Below are 23,098 nucleotides of genomic sequence, written 5' to 3'. Positions count from 1 at the left end.
CTCAGCCTTATTTTATTTACTTTGGAAAGAGGTGTATTAAAGAAAGTAGCTTACAAGTGATTTGAAAAAAATGGGGTAAAGCCTGAACTAGAGATAGCTGGTCTGAAAAAGAAGTAATCCTAGAAGCCTCTTGGAGTGGGAATCAAAATCCCCACAGGACATGGAAAGAGGTTTTTTTTATATATAAATCTTGCGATTTGCTAGACTAGTCCTAGCTTTGCCCCAGCCACCTTTTTAATGGATACAGCAGACCAGAAGATATGGTAGATGTTATTTTTTTTTTTTTTTCTTGAGAACTGGGACCACTTTTACTTTACACCTGTATTTGGTAGAAACAAGACTCTTTAAAAATTGGCAAGAAGCTCATGGAAAGTTTTCCCAAGGTGAACCCAGAACACAAACATATTCAGTGAGACAAAATTTAGTGACAACTATATTTTATGCTACGTTCTTTTATGCTTGACTTAGAAATCTTAAAACAATTATTATATACACATGAAAAAGCGCACACACACATGAAAAAAACCCACATACAATTAGTTCATAATGAAAGAAGTGAACAAACCTTTTAGGTGAACACTTATCTTGTCCCTGGCTGTACCATCCTACACTAAAGTGGAAAATGCTTCTGTCGGGGCAGGTATAATCCTCATTGAAATGTAGCAGGAGTTTACACAGCAACCACATTCTGGGATGCAGATGAGTACACATTGCACCAGCTGATTTCAAAGAACCATCTATGCCAGTAGATTCATACCTGTCCCGCCACTTTGCATCCACCAGCATGACTGCACAAGTTCAACAAAAAGAAACTAGTAAGGCCTATATGAATCTCTGCATTATAAAGTCATACACACTGGAATAGGTAAAAGGATCAATTTTTACCATCTGCTCAGATACTTTGAAGGGTCTTCCGAGTTCCTTACTAAATTCAAGGTTTTAATCGGTCTGAATCAACTTTTCTACTCTAAAGTGTAAATTAATACAACTAATTAAAATTTAATCATGTTAAAATCTAATTTAATACAAGATTCATTGCTTTGTAAAGAATATCAGCCCAACACTCACAACCTATGCACATTCTAATATTGTCTGCAACACTTCAGCCATCACCTTTCAGAGCTTTTAAAATCACTTATCTTGGTAAATTTTTTTTTAAAAGTGAAAACAGGTTTCCAGAGTGCATTTCTCAGCTAAATGATTCTTTTTATAGTCAGGCTCTCAGAAGAGAAACTGCTTTCCATCTTCTATAAACCTCAGTAGTCATTCCCTAATATACATTCATGCAATAAAACTGTGCAAAGCACAGCTTGAACAATTAACTTCCAAGTTTTAATGAATACAAAGCCTCCACAGTCCTTATAGACAGACAGACTGGATTTAATTCTCTAGGAAGGCACAACGATTGGCTTGAAAACCAAGGGAGGGGGCGGAAAGTCTGTTCTGTTAACCTCCTTGCCAAATTATACTCGTTTGATGACCTTTATGATACCTAGATTTCCCATGTCAAAAAAAAAATAAATAAATAAAAGAAGAAAATAAAAATGTACAGAGCAAACCAAACTTAAGATACGAAAATTTTATTCCACTGAAAAAAGTGTCTGTCATTTTCAGCTGCGTGGTTATATGCATTAACAGCTCTTTAATATTATCACTATGGTAATAAAGAGCAGCAGCAACTGCAGGATTAGAAAACAAATTGGACACCACTGCCTGCTGATCATGACTCACGATTAATGACTCATGCAAAGTATTATCATTGAATTATTTTCTTAAACCCATCTCTTACAGTACCAGTCAGTACCCAGTACATTTTAAAATAAAACCAAGAATTTAAACAGCTCAGTCAGAGGAAGTTAACCACTAGGGAAAAGCATGATATTTTTGCTACAGCTCTCACAAACTAAAGGGATTTCTACTGATCTCTGGCAAACAACATCCTAAATTCTAATCAGTATGGAGCACTCACAATCCACAGCATGACTGAGACTGACGTTTTGTACTGTAAGTGAAAGCAGTGCAAGAGAGGGCTGTTGCAGTAACCCACACAATCTTGTAGGATATGCTAAGAGATATTTATTACACTAAAGCTTTCAGATTTTCACTTTTAACATAATGATGTCTATTTAGATACACTTACAGAAATTAAGTTTTAGTCTAATTTTAAAAAGTCAGACATGCTATACCTGTTAACATCTGTATCACAGTTTATGCACAGTTTTTATAGTGAAAAACAAAATCAGCATAGGAATAGCTTTGGAATAACAAACACTGTGGGCAATTAACATCTTTCAAATGTTTTCAGTGCTAAAGCTTTACATGTCACTGGTGACAACCAAGAGATAGCTGATAGTATGGACACCAATAGCCTTCCATTCTGCAATTATTGTACTTCTTACATAAAACAAAAGTTTAAGTCCCATTTGGCACTCAAGTGATTTTATAACACCCATGCCTGTGGGCTAGCAGACTGTGAATTAACATGAGCACGTATCACATGTCAACGCTTCAGTTAATAGGAACACATACCACATGTCAACACTTCAGTATCAAAGGAATGACACACATTATTCAAGAGTAATATATGTATTTACATGCAGACACACACACAATATATGTATTTTTGTGTACGTATATGTATCAGTCCTTCTGAAAGCCTCTGGTGACTGCTGTTAAACTTCACCTCTCACAATGTTAATAAAATAATAATGATTATATTCTTATTAATAATATTAATTTATAATAATTAATATTTATTCTTATTAAATTAACAGCAGCAATATTTCCTGAGCAGATTCTTTGAAAAACTATTAAGCCTCAACTATTGAACATGGGTATTTCCTCTTGTCATTCACCACTACTTTGTTGCAACCCCAGCTTTTACTTTTAAAACACACTGTATCAAACAGCAACACCAGCAGTGTTGCCAGTTGCAACTAGGAGAAAAACATTAAGATAGCCGGCCAGAGCAAAGTGTAAGGAATGTAGGTTGCCAACTTCCTGGATGGGTAGAAGAACAAAGACAAACCCGAGAACTGGACACTTGGTGCCCAAATGAGCATTTGAGGTGCATGCACAAACAAGAAATGCTGCACTACAGAGCAGCTACACAAAAATAATCAGCAAGTTAAAATATATGAGCAGCAAAAATTTCAACTCAAAGACAGGGCCTGAATTACTGACACCAGTGAGGAGAAAAAGAAAATGGGGACAAAAGATGCAGGTATGTGCTTTCAATACATCAGGAAAATAAGAGTACCCTTTCACACATGACAGGAAGTGAAAGGTGTGATGTGCAGATTGTGAGTCACCAGCACACACAAAAAATAGATCAACTGAATTACTGGGTTTGGATTAAGGTATGTTGAGATAAAGTGTAGCAGAAATAAAGGGATCCAACATACTAAATCCACAAAAGAAATCTCAGGAAGCAGAAAAATAATGAAATGACATAACCACAACAAAAAAAAAAAAGCAATTAGAAAGGCATTTCTGTGACACTGGCAAAGGCATCAAGGGCAGCTGATGACTCAAGTACAAGAGAACTTGATCTGATAAAGACCTCCAGGAGCTGCAACTCCAGTGACAAGCACAAAATTGTGAAACAGGCTATGGAGAAAGGGATAGAAGACATGAACCGAAGATGATGATTCACAGTTCAGATCTGTGTGGGTATCCTAGCAGTCACTGTGGGAGGCATTCATCTGTACTAGAAAGCAGTGACAGTCACTGTGACTTCATCAGGTTCCTGCAGTGACTGACTAATAAATGGAAAGCAAGTGGTGACCCAGTGCAGAGGACTGGCACTACTGACCCCGTAACATGAAAACAAGTGAAAGGGCAGTGAAGGAGAAATATAACTAAAACATGAAAATAGTACATCTATACACACACACACAAAAAAAAAAATATTGAAAATTAGTGAAAACTATTAACACCAACTGACTGGAACCTGGGAAAGTGGGCTTGTGGATGATGGGGAGAGGAGGAATAAACGCCAGCGTTCAACATAGAAAGAATTCAGAAACAGGAAGATCAAAGGGGACTGGCCTGGATGCAAATCAAAAGTACAGATCTCATAGGGAAGAGGAGTCACTGGACCCTGTCTTCAGACACAAGAAAGGTGTAGGAGGGAGGCCTCAGCTGCAGGGTTCCTCTCCAGCACTGGCTGAACAGGCTGCTTGTCACCACTCCTCAACTGAAGGTTTCAGAACCCTCCATCTACCTCATCTGCTTATGCATCTCTTTTCTTCCCTTCAGTTACTTGTGGCTTAGGTTGACTTAAACATCTTATCTGACAGGTTCTTCCCACTCTTATAATTACCAGCTGAAGCAATATAAGGGCAATCACCTCTCCAGCTGGCTTTCCTTCATTTGGAAGAAAGCAGTGAGCAGATCTTAAGCATGATGAGGGATCATCAGCATAAAACCTGCTGACAAAAGGTAACTTACAAATACAGAAACTAATCAAAGCTTGGAAAATTCTGCCTCCTCCAGACAGAAAATGCACATCCTGTATGGCATGACTACACAAAGCAGGAACTTGTACCGAGTTCAAGAGGAGCTGCCTCAGGCTCATGCCTTTCCCAAGATTCTGTGGCTTTCAAACTTCTGAATCCTGTTCAAATTTTTAGTACGTTGTTTCTGGGACCTGCACTGGGGAAAAATTAAGTAGGATCAATAGTCCTTCTAGTTCAGTATTAAGATACTTAAAGAACTTTGTAACTAATCTAAAAACAGGTTTTAGAAGTAGCTGGTATTATATGGGGCAGGTTTTTAGCCTCTGTATTTCTGTTGAGAACAAAAAGGTTGGGCCTCCTATTTTCTCTATGTCATCATTAGAAACAACGGTTACCTGTCCGGATGCCGAGAGAACAAGAAGTGAGAAGATATGCAAATTGACTAATTGAAATGGCTTCAAATCATGCACATGTGAAATAAAAATAATGTAAAAAAACCTTTTAACATTATAAGTAAAAAAATCTCTCATCTGCAGTTCCAGTTTTAAGCTGGCTTACACTTTACATCTCTTTTCTGCTTTTCTCTCTCTCTCTTTTTCTCCTTTGTTTTTCTCCTCATTTCTGAGCATGTCAATTCTGGGTATAGCAAGCTATGTGTTTTCCAAATTATTTGTTCTTTGTTAAGTTTTGTATCTTTTAATGGTCCCTGCAGGCTAAGGTTAAGATGTGAGTTGTTTCTCTGTTCCCAACCAATTATGTTCTCTTTTAAACACATTTTAATTATGTTGAAGACCTAGTGAAAGCATCACACAGAAACATACCCAAGTCCAGTGAAAAATAATAGTATTCAAGTATGTAAAACAGCTGACAAAGGAAGTCTTTCCATAAATACATGACACCACCTTTGATTGTGGTTACATGGTGAGTACAAGATCTCGAGTTTCTTGAGTTTCACAGCAGAGGGTGAGAGCAAGAATCTGTTAACTTCTGCAAGAAGCACATGGGCCCTCTATTTTTTAATGCTTTGATCTAAAGAGGTTCTCTGCCTCTGTCAGCAAAGGGTCCCCTGTAACAGTGACAGAAAACACTTTCACATAAAGTTCACTGCCCGCTAGGTGTATTTCAGACACCTTTAAAATGAACCGATGTGCTACTTCACAGGAATGGAAACTACCACAGCCAACTCCCCATTTGCTTTTTAGTCACCAAATCCCCAAAATCATAAGGATCAATTCATGCTAGACGTAATCGCAAATACTGATGCTTTCCCAAGGATTGATTTGCCTTGAAGACTGTAAAAGTTCTATAGTTGAGCAGTGCTCTGAATTCCTTTTAGTACCCTTTTACTACTGTTCTCCTTACCAGCACCAGTAAATGCTCCTGATGAAAGCATCAACGAAACTGCATTCTGGTAACAGAACTGGCCATGTGATTCTCAGGAGTATACCTCCTGCTCCCCTGTACAGCACTAGCAAGTAACAGAAGCACACCATGTCAGCACGTCACTTGATTCTCAGTTCTACACACTACATTTCAGGAAACAAAGGCATCCTGCACAGTGTCACTTTGGGAATAACGCAAAAACTTGAGGGGAAGAGAGGGTGAAAATCCTGTCAGTATTTAAAGGATGGCTACAAAGAACATGAAGACTCCCTTTTTACAAGGAGTCATATGGAAAAGATACGGGGTAACAGGCACAAGTTACTCCTGGGGAGATTCTGACTGGACGCCAAAGGAAAATTTTGCACAATGAGAACAGTCAGCCATTGGAATAATCTCCCTAGGGAAGTGGTGGATTCCCCAACACTGGACATGTTTAAGACTCAACTGGACAAGGTGCTAGGACATGTAGTCTAGGTCATGCTCTGCCTATAAAGGTTGGACCAGATGATCCTTGAGGTCCCTTCCAACCTGGTGTTCTGTGATTCCCCAGCAGAGGCTTCTTGCTGCTGACCTTGTGCAATGCCAAAATCATGAGAAGTACACTGCAGCACCTGGTCTTACCTAGGCAAGCATTTCTGGCATGGCCTGTTAAAAACAAACACACAAACAAATAAATAAATATATACACACACATATACATATCAACCAGCATGGATGGGCTCCACAGTGAGAAGGGCCCAAGGCAGGGATAAGTGGCTGGCCTCAGGGCTGAAGCCGAGCAAGTGCTGAGAGGTAGCAGCGCCTAACATTTTCAGGCAGAAGCAGCACCGGCGAGACCGCCCCGCCTCCGACCCAGGCACCCAGCGGCACCGAAGGGTCCGCGCCTCACCACGCCTCCCTCCCGTCCGCCCACTTCTCAGCCAAATCCTGCTTCTCCTCTTCCCCACTGCTAGTCCGAGGCCCTGCAGAGGACCCGAGCCACCTCAGCAACCCGCTCGACACAGACCCTCGTCCCTTCGCCCTGCGGTCCGGCGGGCCGCCAGGGGCAGTCCCCGAGCGCCACAGGCCCCCAGCTGGCCGGAGGCAAGCAGAAGCCCACGGCTAGGCACTGACCTGGCCCCACTATTCCCCTTCCCGGCGCTGGGCGGGCACCGGCGGGCGGTGCAGCGGGGAAAGCAGCCCTTCCGGGAACTGCCGCCGCGCCGGCCGGGCCGGGGTGCCGGGATCCGGCTCAGCGCCGGGGCAGGAAGGGGCTAGGCCTCTGAGGAGGGCCTGCAGCTCACCTGGCCTGGGGAACAGCGGGTGCCGAGGGAGGCCCGTGGGAAGCAAAGGAGATTAAACTGAGCCTCTGCGAGCTTCAGGCAGACTCGGGGCCCGCAGCTGAGCGTCCTGAGCTGTGCTGCCTTCTGCTCCATGCCACATCTACTTGTGACCTCTGGGACTGAAAATTCAGCCTAAATTTAAAGCAGTTTTGCAGCAGAAGGTGCAGATGCATGCTAGCTTCCCTGGTTGTTAAATAGCACACGAGCAGTTCAATATTATTTTTGGTTTCCTGAACCTGCAGCCTGCATTGCTAAAAAAAAAGCCCAGTATTTCTATTCAAGCCAGTGTAATTAAAGACAGTTATTTGTCCAGCATCCCAGAAGAATGTCCACACGTAGCTCAGGCTGGGCTATGCACCTCTGCCAGGGCAATACAGCCTAGAGTGAAGTACATGCTCGCTAACCTCCAGCCCCGTTTGCTTTCCGTGATGACGCTGTCAGGAGAAGCATTAATGCCCTACCTATGCTTCTGTATTGAGAGACTCAGGCTCCCCAGATTCACTTTGAAGCAAGGAGGTACAAAAGTACAAAATGTAATCAGTTCTAAGTAACATTAAGTTTGATGGCTTTGTAATGGAAAATAACTGCGGTGCTTGAAGGTAGTTGACATAGTTTCAGGACCTCAGTACAAAAGGTGTGAGAAAAGCAGAATAGAAGGACAGGACCTGGGGATGGGGAGTATCTGGGACTAGCAGATGCCCAGGGTGGGCACAGATAAACTAACTGATAAGTAAAAGGACAGGATGATTGCTATGCTTGGAGTGTTAATAAACCCATTAAACTGGTGTAAGCATCTACTAGGGAGTATCCTGGACTAGCAGATGTCCGGGATGAGAGCAGTTAAACTAACTGATAAGTAGGAGGCCAGGATGATTGCTATGTCTGTAATGTTAATTAAGCTTGTTGGGAAAAGTAAAAGACCTTTAAAGACCACCACATTTTTATATGCATGCCGGAAACGTTTTGGAAAATAATGTAATATGCTCAGTGACCATATAAGAATGACCTGTAGAGCAATTCGGGGACACACGTTAGGAGGAGCTATCCCCGTGTCTCCCGGCGCCGCAATAAAGAATACCTGCTTGTCAACTTGAAACTCTGCTGGCAAGTTTGTTCCTGGAGTTTTCTCCGAATCAATTTACATCTGTTTTCCCGGTCAGCCCAAGTGTAAGTCCTTACTAGCAGACGTGCTCCCACATACTCCAGTGTGTGCCAATCTCTTGCACACACACTGGACTGAAGCACCGAGCCAGCTGCAAACTACCCCAGCATCACAAGGGAGTAATCCTTAGCTGCAATTTTATGTAAACGTATAGCTGGCTTAAAACGTCACCATCCCACAGAACCCTGCCGTCTCTACCCTTTTCCTGGCAATTGGTTTCCCTCCTTGGAAGAACATATGCCACCACACCAGGTGCCAGATAGAGGGAAATAAAATTCTTGTTTCAATGCAGATCACTTGCGTATTCAAAGCAATATGCAAATATAAGCCAGTCTTTATTACTGTGTCCTTCTTAATACATATACATAAGATAACTCAGTTTTAGGTATTTGTAGCATGGCTGAAAGATGTATCTGGAAATATATCTTCCCCGCCTTTATTAAAGATGTTTTTCAACCCAACTGTCAATACAAATATCCTGAAGTTGGTCTCGTTGATTAAACATTATGATTGAACATGTAGAAGAGTTCAACTACTCATATGTTTAGAAAAACAAAATCTTTGCACTCTGAATAAATATTTTCAGTTTTGTATTGTTAATCCTGTAAGAATATTACATATTATAGTCCCATGTGGCATTATCTTCATGCAACAGAAGGATTTATTCCCTTATAACAACACCCCTGGTGTAAACAGAAATATTACCATAGGCAGGCTTGCCTCATGTTTTTCTTCTTGTGTTGACAAAGGAGAGATGTTTTTCCAGTAGGATTCATCCTTGCATTTGTTTCTGGGAAACCTCAGTACTGAGTTAGAAATCTGTGTGAGTGAAACAGCTCTCAGCAGATCCTGCTCCAAGGCCTCCTCCGCTTTTGGAGCTGAGCAATGCCCAGACACATGCCAGCAACGCCTGAAGCAGAGGATGGTTTTTTAGGTAACACATTGCCACCTAGCAGTACTTAACAGAAGCAGCACAAACCTGACCTACAGTTCCATAAACAGTTTGCCTCACTTTTGCTTTTATTGCATTGTGTCATATGCAATGTGATGATTAGAAATAGGGTATACTCAGAATGCAAAATGGGGTCTGTAGGAAAATTGCAGATGAATTGGTTCCTGTTTGAAAACAGACACTAAAGACTTCTTACGTATTGTAACTTCCAGCAGGACGATGACACTACTTCCTGCATCTTTGGCTGTACAATAAGAAAAAAAGAACAAACAAAAAAACAAACACCCCAAAACCAACAAAACAACCCACAATCCCACAAAGTTTCTTGTCCTTATTAATACAAATAATCCCACTTATTTCAATAACACTTTCTCCTTGCATTGCTAAAGCAGTTCTGCCCTAGGAGAGTCAGGTCACCACCTGAATTATTTAGCACATTCCCATTCTCTATCTGTGACCCAGAAGCTGACGGCTGTATACTGGCTGAAAGAGCAACACTTCACTCTTGGATCCAAAGCTGCCAGACTGAAATATTGAGTTCCGATAGACGCAGAGCTCCCTGGCTCTATTTTTACAAACTCCTTTCAGAGACATGGAACAAACTGATGACAGGTCCAGGCTTAAATCTCAGGGATTATTGGATACTAACCAACACATAACCCCACAGTCAGTTCATAAAAAGTCCCTTGACTGTGATTTTTTGGAGGCAAACATAATCAGCCCTGTGTGGAAATGTGACAGGTTAAAGGGTGGCCTAATGCATACTCCAAAGACTAGATGTACGGAAAAAGTTGCAGATACCAGCATTCTATTTCTAAATTTCTGAAATCTTTCTAAAATTTAGATTTCTGGTTACAAAATCATGATATTCTGTTTTTCCTGATAGGCTAGCCCTGGAGGCTCCCAAACCCTGTCAGTGCCTGGCAGCTTTAATTCATGGGAAGAGACAATTTATATAAGGCTGACTAACAAGACTGCCACCCCAGTTGTCTCTCCTGTCCCCACTGCAGATATGTGAAATACCCCTGAGCTGCTTCAACTTTCTAAATGCAGCCCTGCATGCCAAGTTAAATTTGGTGTGATTTCATTAGGCAGGAGCTGGCTGGGGACAGGGTATTCACTGTGTGTACCGCAGGACTGCAACCTCATCAGGCATTCTTCTTCCCATCCACCTCCTGAATCAAAGCTACCAGCACATGGGACTGGGGTTATTTCCCACATAATATTTGGCCTTTAGAAATGTCCACAAAGGGCTCAGCTATTCCCAGGTAGCTCATACCCATCTTACCATGATATGTTTATTTTATGTTCTCTGTGTTGGGCCTGGAGAGAACCAGCAGAGCTGACCCTGGGCTCCACTAAGACATGGCTGGAAGAAGAGGCAAAGAAATATGCACCTCTGTAGCCCAGCATAGGAAGTGGTGTGTCATCCGGGCAGGGTAAATGCTCTTTTCTATCCAAGCAAAGCAGCTAATTACTATGGGGAAGGTGGTCAGGTCATCAGGCTGCAGTATATGCTGGAAAAGGTGAGGGGAAGGAGCCCAGGCTCCCATGCCAAAAGGTGTTTCACTTTGTATAGTATAATGAAGTACTCATCAGGCTGGAGAGCAGGAAAGAGGTTCGGCATTGCCACATTACCAAAGCTGGGTGTTTGGTCATGCTCTCAGTGACCCAGCAAATACTGCTGTACTTAAACATTAATAGCTACTTGATTATTGCATGCCATATAGAACAGTTTGAATAGGTAGGGTAAAACATGTTCTTTATTTGTAAAGTCCTCTGGTTACAGCTCACCTCTGGAAGAGTGGGCTCAGCCCAGCCAAAAGGACCACCAGGCCCATGCCACATGCTACCACCTTTCCCTTTAGCAGCACTGTTATTTGTTATTTGATGAATTTTCTGGAAGGAAATGTACACAGTACAAAAATATTCTCATGTGTGATTCACCTTCCTACACAAGATAAGATTTGATTTCACAAGACTGCTCTATTTACAGTACAGCTTAAAATACAAGCTCATCTCCACTGTGGGGTAGTGATCCTACACTTCTTCCTGCCCCTTCTTAGGAGTGAGGGCTAAGGGTGACTGCACAGTGAGCCAGTTAAGCTCATTGTGTTGAGCTTAAGCACAACTAGTTTGGTTTTGATTCCAGGGCTAAGGAGCTAAAACAGTCTGGCTTGCTACCAGGTGACCCTCAAGGACGCAAAACAGGGAAAACAAGACGGATAGGAGAAAGGCCATCCCAGTTCACCAGCAGGCTCGGTTGTAGTCTGTTCATGACTCTCCATGGTGCTCAGGGCATTGCCAGTTTGAGGAGAGGGAGTGGGTTAAAAATATGTGGCCCAGGGCAAAGCTGAGAGATGCATGAGTACCTGCCCCGCTTTTGAAGAGGCAGCCAGTCACTGGGTCTGGCTAATGGTACTGGAAAACTCCACCCTAAATCCCCTTGAAGATCTGGCTGTGTTTCCTCCCTCTTCCTCAGTTCTGTGTTTCCACTCTGTGCTGTAAAACTTTCAGAAAAAAAAAGGCATCCTGCCTTTTTTTCAAGAGCATTTGGATCACACAGAAGTAGGCCAGGTGATAATTGCACAGCACATTGTAGTGCTGCTTAAATGTCAGCTGTTAATTAAAGCCTCTCCTGAAAATGGGCCATTAATTAGGGCAAATGCAGTCATTCTGTATGGGTTCTGACAACCAGTGAGTAAAAGCATGTTTTCAACATTGGCATTGGAATTATTCATTTTTATTTGTCTGAGGTGTGTTTACTATTGAAACAAAAACAACTAAAAAAAAGTATAACTCCCTGACCTTACTGTTCTTTCTTTCAAAGAGAGTTTAAAATAAATATTCTGGCACAAGAATATTCATGCACACACAGATTATGGAACATTTCGGTATTAGGTCCAGATGTCTCTAGCGGTTGTATAACATTGGTAGGAATGCTTAAATGCTGTAGATAATAAAATACAGCTCTGACCTGCAAAAACAGCCTGTTGTGGCACTTCAATCATGTCTTCCTGTTCTTAAGAAAATGGCACTGTCTGCATGAATGTTACACAGACAGAAAAATATTTGCTAAATTAGGGCCAGAAAGTGAGGCTTGTGTTTCCTTTGAAACATTCCTAAACCACCGTGAATTATTAGGGAGAATCATAACATTGATAAAAGATCTAAGTGTTCCAGACTATATATATATATATATATACATACATATGAGCCTTGCAGCTTAACCAACTTGCTTTCTTCCTCTTTGGCCTGGATTCAGCAAAGCAATTAAGCCCCTAAATACTCCCATTGATTTTGGTGTCACATAAGCAGTTGGCTGAACCAGGTCCACTCTGCCTGCCAAACCACATTCCTTCATAGAATTACAGAATGGTTTGGGTCATAAGGGACCTTAAAGATCACCCAGTTCCAATCCACCTGCCATGGGCAGGGTCACCTTTAGCTAGACCATGTTGCTCAAAGCCCCATCCAACCTGTCCTTGAGCACTACTAGGGATGGGGCAGCCACAGCTGCTCTGCTCAACCTGTGCCAGTGCTTCACCACCCTCACAGTAAAGAATTTCTTCCTTATGTCTAATTTAATCTCCCCTCTGTCAGTTTAAAGCCATTCACCCTTGTCCTCTCCTTACTGCCCTTGTAAAAAGTCCCTCTCCAGATTTCTCATAGGCCCCCTTTAGGTACTGGAAGGCTGCTCTAAGGTCTCCCCAGAGTCTTCTTTTCTTCAGGCTGAACAAGCGCAAATCTCTCAGCCTGTCTTCACAGGAGAGGTTCATCTTTGTGCCTCTCCTCTGGACTTGTTTCAACAGGTCCATGTCTTTCTTATGTAGGGGGGGCCCAGAGCTGGATGCAGTACTCCAAGTGGGATCTCATGAGGTTGGAGTATTAGAGATTGGGGAAGAACAGTTCCAGTTGTTCTCAGTAGCTGTAACGTGAAAATATGGTAAATGTTGGCACTATCATGCCTAGATACCTATGTGGGAGGTCTATCTATGAGAAACTATGCAGAGATCTTGGCTGAAGGTTTCACCGATCACCTCATTTATGGCAAAGTTCTTCCTCTACAAAGCAGCCAAATCTCTGCAGCTAAAGCAAAGAAGTCCTCAATTCAGGACTGAGCTTTTGAAATCTGGCCATCAAGGAGAAATTACACCCTGCCTGCCACTCCCTGGCCCCTGTGGTCATGGGTTGCAGAAATGCTAAATCAATGCTGTTTTTTGTTTGCTTCTCTGGTAGCACCTCCCCTTTTCATGTGAAGAGTTAATAAATGGATCTGGGTGAAATGGCAAACACTGATGCAATGTGAGCTTTGTTTATAAATAAGAACTGGAATATATTTAGGTTTTTTGTTTGTTTTTTTTTTTTCTCTTTAAGGTAGCATTACTCCCTGCTATCAACTGCCTTTTCATCATTTCTCTTCCATCTTTTCTGGCCATCACTATTTTTTTGCTCATAATATTTTTCTAGCTCACACTTTATGGAGAAAGAGGAAATTGTGAGAATTAAGTAGTGGTGGGAGCTGCAGAGCATTCCTCTTTGAAAGCAGAAATGGTTTTACTTTTCTAAAGTAGGTGTTATGTAAGTGTGTCACTTCCACAGCTGAAATGTTTCAAAAGATGGATAATGAGGTTCTCTTCTGGGCAGGGGCAGAGCAGCCTGCTGAATCCAGTGACCCCAGGTTCACCAGGAATGCTGGACTTGACTTTACATGGGAAAGCTGGTCAGCTTAGAGTTTATCTTGTGGTAGACCACACAAAGTTAAATCACAAAGTGCATAAAAATACTGTAATGGTAAAAGAGGAAATTAATAAAAAGCAACTTCTGACTGTCACCAGAGATTTCATGGTATTAAAACCTAGATTTTTTTAACTGTATTAAAGAACTGCTAACGGCTGCGATCATGTCTCTGAAGCAGTTAATTTAGGGATAAATTCATTTATACCTACATGCTAGTGTTTTTTTAAATATTGTAAAATGGTGTGTTTGTGTATGCTTTTGTTTTGCATTGAAAAAATTCTTGAACTTCTACTGTACTTAAAGCCTTTGAAGATTAACCAGACCTTTCACTTTTCCTCCATTGAAAGCATAATCTTGTACAGGTCTAATGTTCTAACCCATCACACAGTCAAAATCTACTGCTTTTGTGATTTAATTGAAAGCTAAAACCAAATGCAGAGAAAATTGGAAGCAAAATAAACCTCTTAAGACTCCTGTTGTGTCACTGTGTTGGCTTATTTCCCCCTGTCAACAGATGCTAACAATATGGACAAGATGGACAAACAATATGCAAAATCTCAATTCATTGTTTAGGTTTTCTTCAATAAATAATTTCAGCCTAAAATAAGACCTAACATGAGTAACAATGAAATATGCATTTCTGTGAGTTAGCTTATCATTCTTGCCATGTTTTCACTAGCAGTGCAGTCAAACCTTACTTTAGTGAAGATGATCTAGAGAGGTGTAAGTTGCCAGCTAGCCTGAAGTAACAGAGGTGCAAAATCCCTGGACTATCAAAGTTAACCAGGAGACTGCAGGCTGGAGTCAGTCTGAGAGTAAATTTACATGCTCTGTGTCCCTGAGCAGGGCTTCTCCTGCTTGCATTGGTTGTGCACAATCTGGTTGTACGTGCAGACAACTTTATTTCAGGATGATGCTGCGGAGTACATCTGAAAATATAACCAGCCCACCATGACAAGAAATGGCATAAAGAACACTTCATAGATTTTATCATCTCTCTTTACTGCCTTTCAGATACATGTGAATAAAATAGGATTAAAAATATTAACAAAAAGCTTGATTCTTCACAGAATGCTTTTCTGTCTGCTTAAACAACTAATATACCAAGTACAATATACAACCAACGTACAAAGTAATATATCAAGAAAACAAATTTTGCAAGCTTTTAACTGCTGAATCAGGTGAATAAATCACAATTATTTAATATATTTATTTTAATACTGCTATAAAGCTGGTGATGAGATACTATGTCACCATTTCCAAAAGTGTTTAGGGTTAGTGTTAGTTTTCCTTCTACACTGGTTAGCCAGGCATTACTGGGTGGCTGAGTCAGTCAGCTCAGAGGGTAGCTGGGCCCCATGTGTGTGTGCATGCATCCTGGTGCAGTGCTGAGCATAGACCTCAGTGCAGTTTCACAGAAAGGCACAGGAGTGACATGAGCTGGCTGCAGAGGATGCTCTGCCCATGGGGTTGGGATGACATCTTTGCTGAGAGCAAAGAACCTGGACAGCCTCATTGATGAAGACAAGGGGGCAAGGGGCACTTCCTGCCTTTCCACTCACCTCCCCTTCTCCTCCTGCAGAATGATAGATGGGTGGCTAGACAGACATCCTTTATAAAGTGTTTTGTATCACTAGGTATTATTATTCATTAAATGTGATCAATCAGACATTTTTGGCCATATATATTTTAGCAGCTTCTAATCTGGCATGCTCTTCAGTGTTCCATTTTCTGTTTCCTCATCCGAGCAGGAAGAGATGGGTAGGGAGCATAATCATATCTCTAAAAAAAAAGCAACTGCAGATGGAAATAACAGAAATGAATCTTCCTACAGACTCTGCACAAAGATGCTGCACAGGGAATTAGCTTCATCTCAAGCCTATTTAACCTAGGTGGTTAAAATCCTGTCTGGGACTTGACAGCCTTTTTGCAACTTTTTGGAGCCTCAGAGAAGCTGCTGTGCTGTGTCATTGTAGGAGGATGGGACACACAGGATAAAAGTGAACCAGGAAATTTACCAGGATGCCGTGCATGAGAAAAGCTTCGTTGATCACATGCCAGCTCACACAGCAAGGGTAAACACCCTTGTAAGTAGCATCAGTGCTCACATGTATTAATGCCGTTACCACAGCACTTCAGTCTCTTCCTTTGTTGCTCTCCATTGCATCACAGCCATTTGTCAAAGAGCTAGAACAACACATTCTTACCAAGTAGAAGTTATTAATGTGTAAAAATAAGCTCTTCCATACTAGAAGCTGGAAGGAGGGCGCTTTGGCCTAGGAACATTTCTTTCAGTAGACCTTTCAGGATTCTTTTTTTGTCAAACATGACAAGTAGAAAGTAGAAAATACTAGATGTGATTCTCCAGAGTTTTCTCTGCAATAACTACCATTTGAGTTCATTATTCTTCCTACCCTGCCCTGCCATCACAAAAGAACCTGGGACTTTTCAGGTCCCTTATATACTACTGTGCCTCTACTCTGCCACATTGCTTTTGAAGTGCAATCAATACTGTTTTAAAGACCACTCTGAAATTCCATCTTAATTTACTAAATCATAATGCTATTTGAGTCTGTATGCTGAGAGAAGACAATGGACCACAGCAAGACCAGTATTCATTACTCCCTGTACTCCAAGCCCAGGAGACTCAGTGTTGTGATTGACTGGATAGCATTTTCTGTAAGCCAGAAGAACAAGATGTACTTTCCAATGGATTTGTGCCTGCCTGGTGGCTCATCTAGCTCCTTTGCAACAGCCCAATGTTTTCCATAGGGCACCCTAAGGCAGAGGCAACACACCCCAGCATGTGTGCTGGCTGGCTGCCAGCAGAGGATGACCGCTGCCAGAAAGAGGGAGTAATGGCTGCTTTGCTTAACTTTCCCCTGAAGGAGAATTCGAGTCCACTGATTTACATTAAGCTCATTTACATGAAACTTTAGGGAATCTGAATACATTTGAGACCTGGAGACCTCTGCCAGACTTGGCTAACATAAGCAAAGGACTGAGAAACTGTAAGGAAGTGTAGACTGACTGATGTGCAGACAGCATAATCTCATAAAAATAATTTTCAGGCTAAAAATCATAGTCATAAATGTGATATTCACACATACATTGTGTTTCTTATCTGGATTCTTTGGAGTCATTATGATAATTTGAATCACATTTTTAAGACTGCTGAAGAAGGACTAAAAATGAACTTTAAAAAATTAAAAATGGATATTCTCACAGAATGATTCAACTTACGTTTGGAAATTTAACTCAGCAAAATTCCTTGGAAATAAAGTCATTGAGTAAGTAGGTAAGGGTGAGTGCACGTTAGATTTTGCCTACTACTACCAGATGCTGTAGGTTTAGGGAAGTCCTGGTGGGTAAGCACCTTCTTCCCCAAGTTACAGGTAAGGAATTTGACTGGTAAAGGTTTCTTTCATCTGACATCCTCACTGGCAGCCTCTGCATCCGCCATCATGCAGTCTGGTATAGGGACAAATGCCCACAGGTGCCAGGAATTCCTGCTTACAGTATTTGGCACTATGGGCGTAGGCCAGCAGCAGGGATAGGCAAGCAATGTGAAAGAAAGGCAAGCCTTGGAGTGAGACAGATCACCTGGGAAAGAAACTTACTTTACATGGTTTTGCTCCATTTTTTCCCACTCTGTTTATGATTTAATTATTACATTGGTTTTTCTCCTGGCTCCTGCAGTAAAGGAGGTTTGTCTGTCTTTGCTTCCAGAAAGATGCTTTTGTAAGACTCCGCCTCGCCAAAAGGCTGTTGCTAGTCTTAGTGCAAGTGAACACAAATTGTCAGATTACCTGCTTACATCACCCTCTGAACATATATGGATTTACATACATGGATTTGTATGTGTTACTTGTTTACAGCATAGTAACATCAGAGCTAATTATGATGCAGCAAGAGAAGCAAGGCCAAGGAATGGGGTTCATTAACACCTCTTGGTATGTGCTGGATTGGACTACAGACTTGTGTTCTTAATGTGCTGGCCTGAATGACCACTAACAGTGGCTGAGGGACTACAGACTTTGCATAAGTAGTTTCCCCACATTTGATAGCAGTGCTGCTGCAGTTTCTGTAGTACCCTACCTTCCTCTAGGAGCTTATTCCTAATCCAAGCCTCTTCCATCATGTTGGCACAAGGGCTTGTGTATCCAGATCATGAACCAAATCGATAGTTTGTTTTGTCTGAAGCCAAGGAAAAGAAAGTTGACTCTCAGACAGATAAATTCTTATCTAATCATTGTGTGACTGTACAAGAAGTTTTGCTAGGCATAGTGAAGGAAGGAAGTGCAGTGTAGGAACAAAACACGAAGGTGAGAAGAATGATAGAGCCACTTCAGCAAACGCTGCTGCAGAATAAAGGTCCACAGAGCCATCACCCAGGCTACTTTAGCAGGAACTAGTAGTTCTGATTATTCCTGCCCAAATTTTATCTCATGCTTCAATAAGATATAGAGAAACTATTCCTTCTTGGCAGCCTGTCTGTCTTTGTAAAAATAAAATAAATTCCAACAATAATCTGATACATCTGTTACAATGACACAACATAGCCAAGGCATATGTCTGAGCTATCATAACAGCTTTTTCAAAGGAATAAATATAACATTTCCTGCTTTCTCCATTCCTTAGTATGTTAATGTCTTTTTGACATTTTATCTGCATCACCCTGTGCTCTGAGATCCCTTTCTTGATCCAGTCAGCCTGATACATGAAGCTGCATGCACCTTACAGCAGTTCTGCCTCTTCCTACACAGGCAATCAGATCCTAGCATTATTTCTGGTAAATATAGCTTTCTTCTGACACCAGACTTACACACTTAAGGCCTGCATTAAATCATAGGACTGCATGCCTATCTTTCACCTGCAGGCGGAAGGAGCTCATAGAAGAAATATATTGTTGTAACTAGATCATCTGCCCAAGATGTTCAGGGTTCCCTGGCACACTTTCCCAGGTTTTATAGCTCATGTGATATGGGTAGTCTGAGGACTGTAGCTGCCTTTTCTAGCTCTCCCAGAAGCACAATAGCAATGCAGGAACCTAGAACACTCAGGGCAGAGTGACGTTTTCAGCCCCTTGTAGTAATAACAATTACTATTTCCAAGGGGGCTACTCCCGTATTCTTGCCTTATAAAGTGAAGACAGGAAGGAACAAGGAGCAAGACATTAATAACAATGGCAAGTTTATACAGTGAAGGCAGAAGAGAAGTGTCAGAAGAGTAACAAAAAAAGGAGAAGGGGAAGAAGATGGGTGAGGTGTTGTGCACAGAGAGCCTCACCAAGACAGGAGACAAATCTATTAACAAAGATGGTATTGGCTGGTCAACACTTTTAATGCGAAACAGAAGGATCTCTTGGTATGGCCATGCTTTTTGAGCTTTGCTGCTGCAAGGTTTGTGCGGCCAAGTAGACGCTGTCTGTGTCATATATCAATGCTCAGGTGGTCATCCTTTCTGGGATAGCTGTTTGACAGAGGTCCTAATCTATTTACTTGGCTTGGGTGAGAAAACTGAGTTGAATTTCTCTAGCATGTAGCACTTCATTGTGAGCCTGCTGGAGAAGAAACCAGGAAGCAATCTGTGTTGTAGATAGATAGATAAATAGATAGATACATATACAGATACATGTGTATTTACAAAAGAATTGGTCCAGTTCAATCTCACCATGCTCTTTGAACTAATGGTGTTTTTTGATAATCTTGAGGTATGTACTCTACGTAACCTTGCCTCAGCATAAAACCAGAATGATAGTTTTAGCAGCAAGATAGCCCTCGTCTGAGACCTGCCTTTTGAGATAAGCTTGGATGCTGAGTGCAGACACAGGATTCATGTCCAAACACATCCTTCATCCTTAGGCTCATGTGCTGCACTGAATTTCTAGAGGGAAATGAGATGAGGGGCTCCATTTAGTCCCAGGGACTCAAAAGTCACAGAAACAATGTGATTCACAGCAACATTCACCACGTGGCCTGATCTCAGACTCAGCCTACATTTCCCTAGGGTGGAATTGCCCCTTTTTTCCCCTGCAAGAGTTGCAGCAACCATAGCAGACATAAGAAGAGAGCTTGCAGCACAGATGCCCACAGCTCCGAGGCCAGAAGCAGAGGCTATAAGCTGTGGTGCTCCTGCTGCTACCTGGGACAATCTGAGACCCGGGTCTGGGGCAATCACAGGATTTGCTTTAAAACAAATAATGGAGGAGCTTCTGGTTGTGTCAGCATTTATTCCCAGTTAAACAATGTTATTAATTATTAACTGTAGTTGTATGCACTCCCAAAGTAACTGAGTGATAATTTAACAAAACAAAATGGAAATACAGTTTTCCTAGAATAATAAACCCATTCAAATTCCCTGTAGGGTTATACAAATGGTGAAACAAAATGTTTATAGCAGGACAGAGGAACTTAGGACACCATAGCTGGTGCTTTGATGAAGCTAATGATACAATTCCAGGGAAGGCAACACAGCAATCAATATTCATTTTAGTTTGATCTGGTATTCAGTAAACAGGCTTGACTTGAAGAAGGAAATAAAATGAAGCTTTCCGTCTGAGGCTTACCTCAGAGTGGAGATTTCAGGAGTTGCAGCTTCTTGCTAGAAACATTTACTCCTCATTTACTGATATCTCCACCCAAGCTATGAGATATGGCCACACTTTCTGCAGTGGGGATGCCTGAGTAATAACACAGACAGGCAGGTAATTACACCCTCAGATAGTGATGGGGGTGAGCCGGCAAGGCAGACAGCCCACGCCTGCAGCACTTGTCTGCACCAGGGAGGCTTAGAGGAGCCACACTGAGTTTGTGCACCATATATGCCTTGGCTCAATTTTGTCATAAAATTGTAGAATCAGCTAGGTTGTAAAAGACTTTTAAGATCACTCCCACGTCCACACCAAGAGGACGTACTGGGAAGTACTTTCATATGGCACTTCATGCCAGCATGATGTGAACCAATATGAATCAGTTAATACCAGATGTTAAATCCTTCATGTTTTCATGTGAGAAAATAAACACCGTTTTTTTAAGCACAGGGGTCGAGCGGGAAATTAACCATGGGAATAAATGCCAAGAGAACCAGTGAGTTTTTCGCCTTTAGTGTGCGTTTGACTCAAACATTTTCCAGTCAAATTCTCAAATAATTACACTCAGTGTAGGAATAAATTGGTGAAATGCTGTTTTGTTCAGTTGGTCAGATGAGATGGTTCCCAGAGTTTATGAATCAATATCTAATACCAAGTGCCGTCTTGAGTACACTGTGTTACAGAAGGACAAACGCTCCCTGAGGATAAAACCAAGCATTTTTAAAAATGCCAGGGAATACACGATGATATAACCTAAACTTCACTCAGTGGTGTTCAAAACTAGAAAACGTGACTGTTCTACAAAGCCTATGTACAGCTGTGGCTGCCAGAGTCAGAAGTTCCAGCTGTTTCTCTGTAATTCAGTAATCCAGTATCATACTCCCTAGCTGGCCTGCCTCCACTCACACCATCACAGGCAGGTAGCAGAAGTTACATCACCGTAATTATAAAATGGCCTGGACACACTCATCAGATAGAGGCAGGTATGTGTCCACCTCACTGTGATATAGTCCAACATGTGCTCCATTAAATGTGTTTTCAGCTGTCTTGCAGGAGCCTATTTCCCAGTCCTGTTGTGGGAAGAAAACAGCTGCCAGTTGGTCACAAGCTTCTTTTCCAAGGTACTATATAGAAGAGGTGACTGACTCTGATTAATAGCACAGGGAAAGTGGTGCTGTATAACCCTGACAAAGTTGGCTTTTATTAGGGATTTGCAAAATGACCATTGTTTCAGCAGCTGGTTCCACCACCCTAGATATAACTGCCTCAACCCAGCCTTGGCTTTTTCCTTAGTGATTCAGCTCCTCATGGTGCCTAAGTGATTTGACTAGAGAAGGTGACAAAAGACCCAATTTTCTAACGTTCTGTGCAGAACACACGTACCTGTAATTTTAAACTGAGATTTTCCAAGCTGCCACATTAGGACCAGATCTCAGTCTCTCTGTGCCTACAGCTGTATTTAGTTAATGACCTGAGACTTCCACTAACACACACCAGCTACAAAGCACATTTTGGGATTATGGCCACTGTATACCTGTGGTGCTACAAAACACCTGTAGCAGACTTATGGATCTGACCAATGTGATAGTAAATTTGGTAACCTGTGTGGGAACAAATGAGATGGTGTAAAAACAGTTGACTGTGGGCAGGGTTTTATGGGAGAATTGAGGAAAAAGTATCCTGCAGTGGAAAAGACTTATGATGCTTTGAAATTGCTCATCATGATGTTCAGTTATTGCTCTGCAGATCTATGCCAGGGAATACTCTATTCTCTTCTGTACAGTTACTAGGGAAATTAAATAGGAGGTTGCTACTATTTCAAGACTCAGAATGAAAAATAAAAGTGCTGGTTTGCTGCAGCAGAGTGAATTTACAGAAAGTCACCAGGCCAGGCTCTTGAAACAGACTGAAAAGTACACATGGGGTTTTATTTTTCATATCAAAAGCAGACTTAGGCTCTGATTTTCCAAGCAGGAAAAAATGCAGTGGAAATATGTGCCACTTACCTTGCCTGCAGCATGGAGTGAAAGAAGTTTAATGTGCAGATGCTATTCAGTGAAGCCCAGCTCTGCTTAGTTAAAGGTGTTGCAAAGAATTTAACAGGAGGGGTGTTTTTCTGCTGTTAAATCACTGCTATACCTTGTTTGTAACCCCTGGTAGTTAATCTGACAGCCACACACTGGTACAAGAAAGCCTCCAAGAGAGGTAGAATACTGCTGACAGGGCTTGAAGATGTGCTGGGGCTGAAGTAAGAACTAGAGTTTCTGTCCTGGGTTCAGCAGTAGCAGTCACTTTTCTCCTTAGTAGCTGGTGCAGTGCTGTGTTTTTGCCTTTTGGCCTGGGAACAGTGCTAATAACACCAATGTTTTTAGTTGCTGCTCAGTAATGTTTACTCTGACCAAGGACCTTCTGAGTCTCATGCTCTGCCATGGAGGAGGGGAAGCCAGGAGGAAGCAGAGACAGGACACCTGACCCAAACTAGCCAAA

General features: G+C 41.8%; 1 protein-coding gene and 1 long non-coding RNA gene across 2 annotated transcripts in view; both read right to left on the bottom strand.

The window, feature by feature from the left end:
• Window positions 1-586, bottom strand: part of ECHDC1 (ethylmalonyl-CoA decarboxylase 1) — a 30,214-nt gene extending 29,628 nt beyond the window's left edge. The window contains exon 1 of the mRNA XM_062632357.1: window positions 566-586. The gene's annotated coding sequence lies outside the window, so the exon portion shown is untranslated. The remainder of the gene's footprint in view (window positions 1-565) is intronic.
• Window positions 587-1,564: 978 nt separating this feature from the next.
• Window positions 1,565-7,080, bottom strand: LOC134170698 (uncharacterized). Its single transcript, XR_009967338.1, has 3 exons — window positions 6,957-7,080; window positions 6,415-6,488; window positions 1,565-2,683 (listed from the first exon to the last, which is right to left on the bottom strand). It is a non-coding gene; the product is annotated as an uncharacterized LOC134170698 (long non-coding RNA).
• Between the last annotated feature and the right edge of the window lie 16,018 nt (window positions 7,081-23,098).

Source organism: Pezoporus occidentalis, unplaced genomic scaffold, assembly GCF_034315485.1.
Source record: "Pezoporus occidentalis ecotype Australia unplaced genomic scaffold, CSIRO_AGI_Poc_V1 ctg39, whole genome shotgun sequence".
In the NCBI taxonomy this organism is placed as follows: Eukaryota; Metazoa; Chordata; class Aves; order Psittaciformes; family Psittacidae; genus Pezoporus; species Pezoporus occidentalis.
The sequence above is the reverse complement of the archived record's forward strand: the minus strand, read 5'-3'. Positions and strand labels throughout refer to the sequence as shown.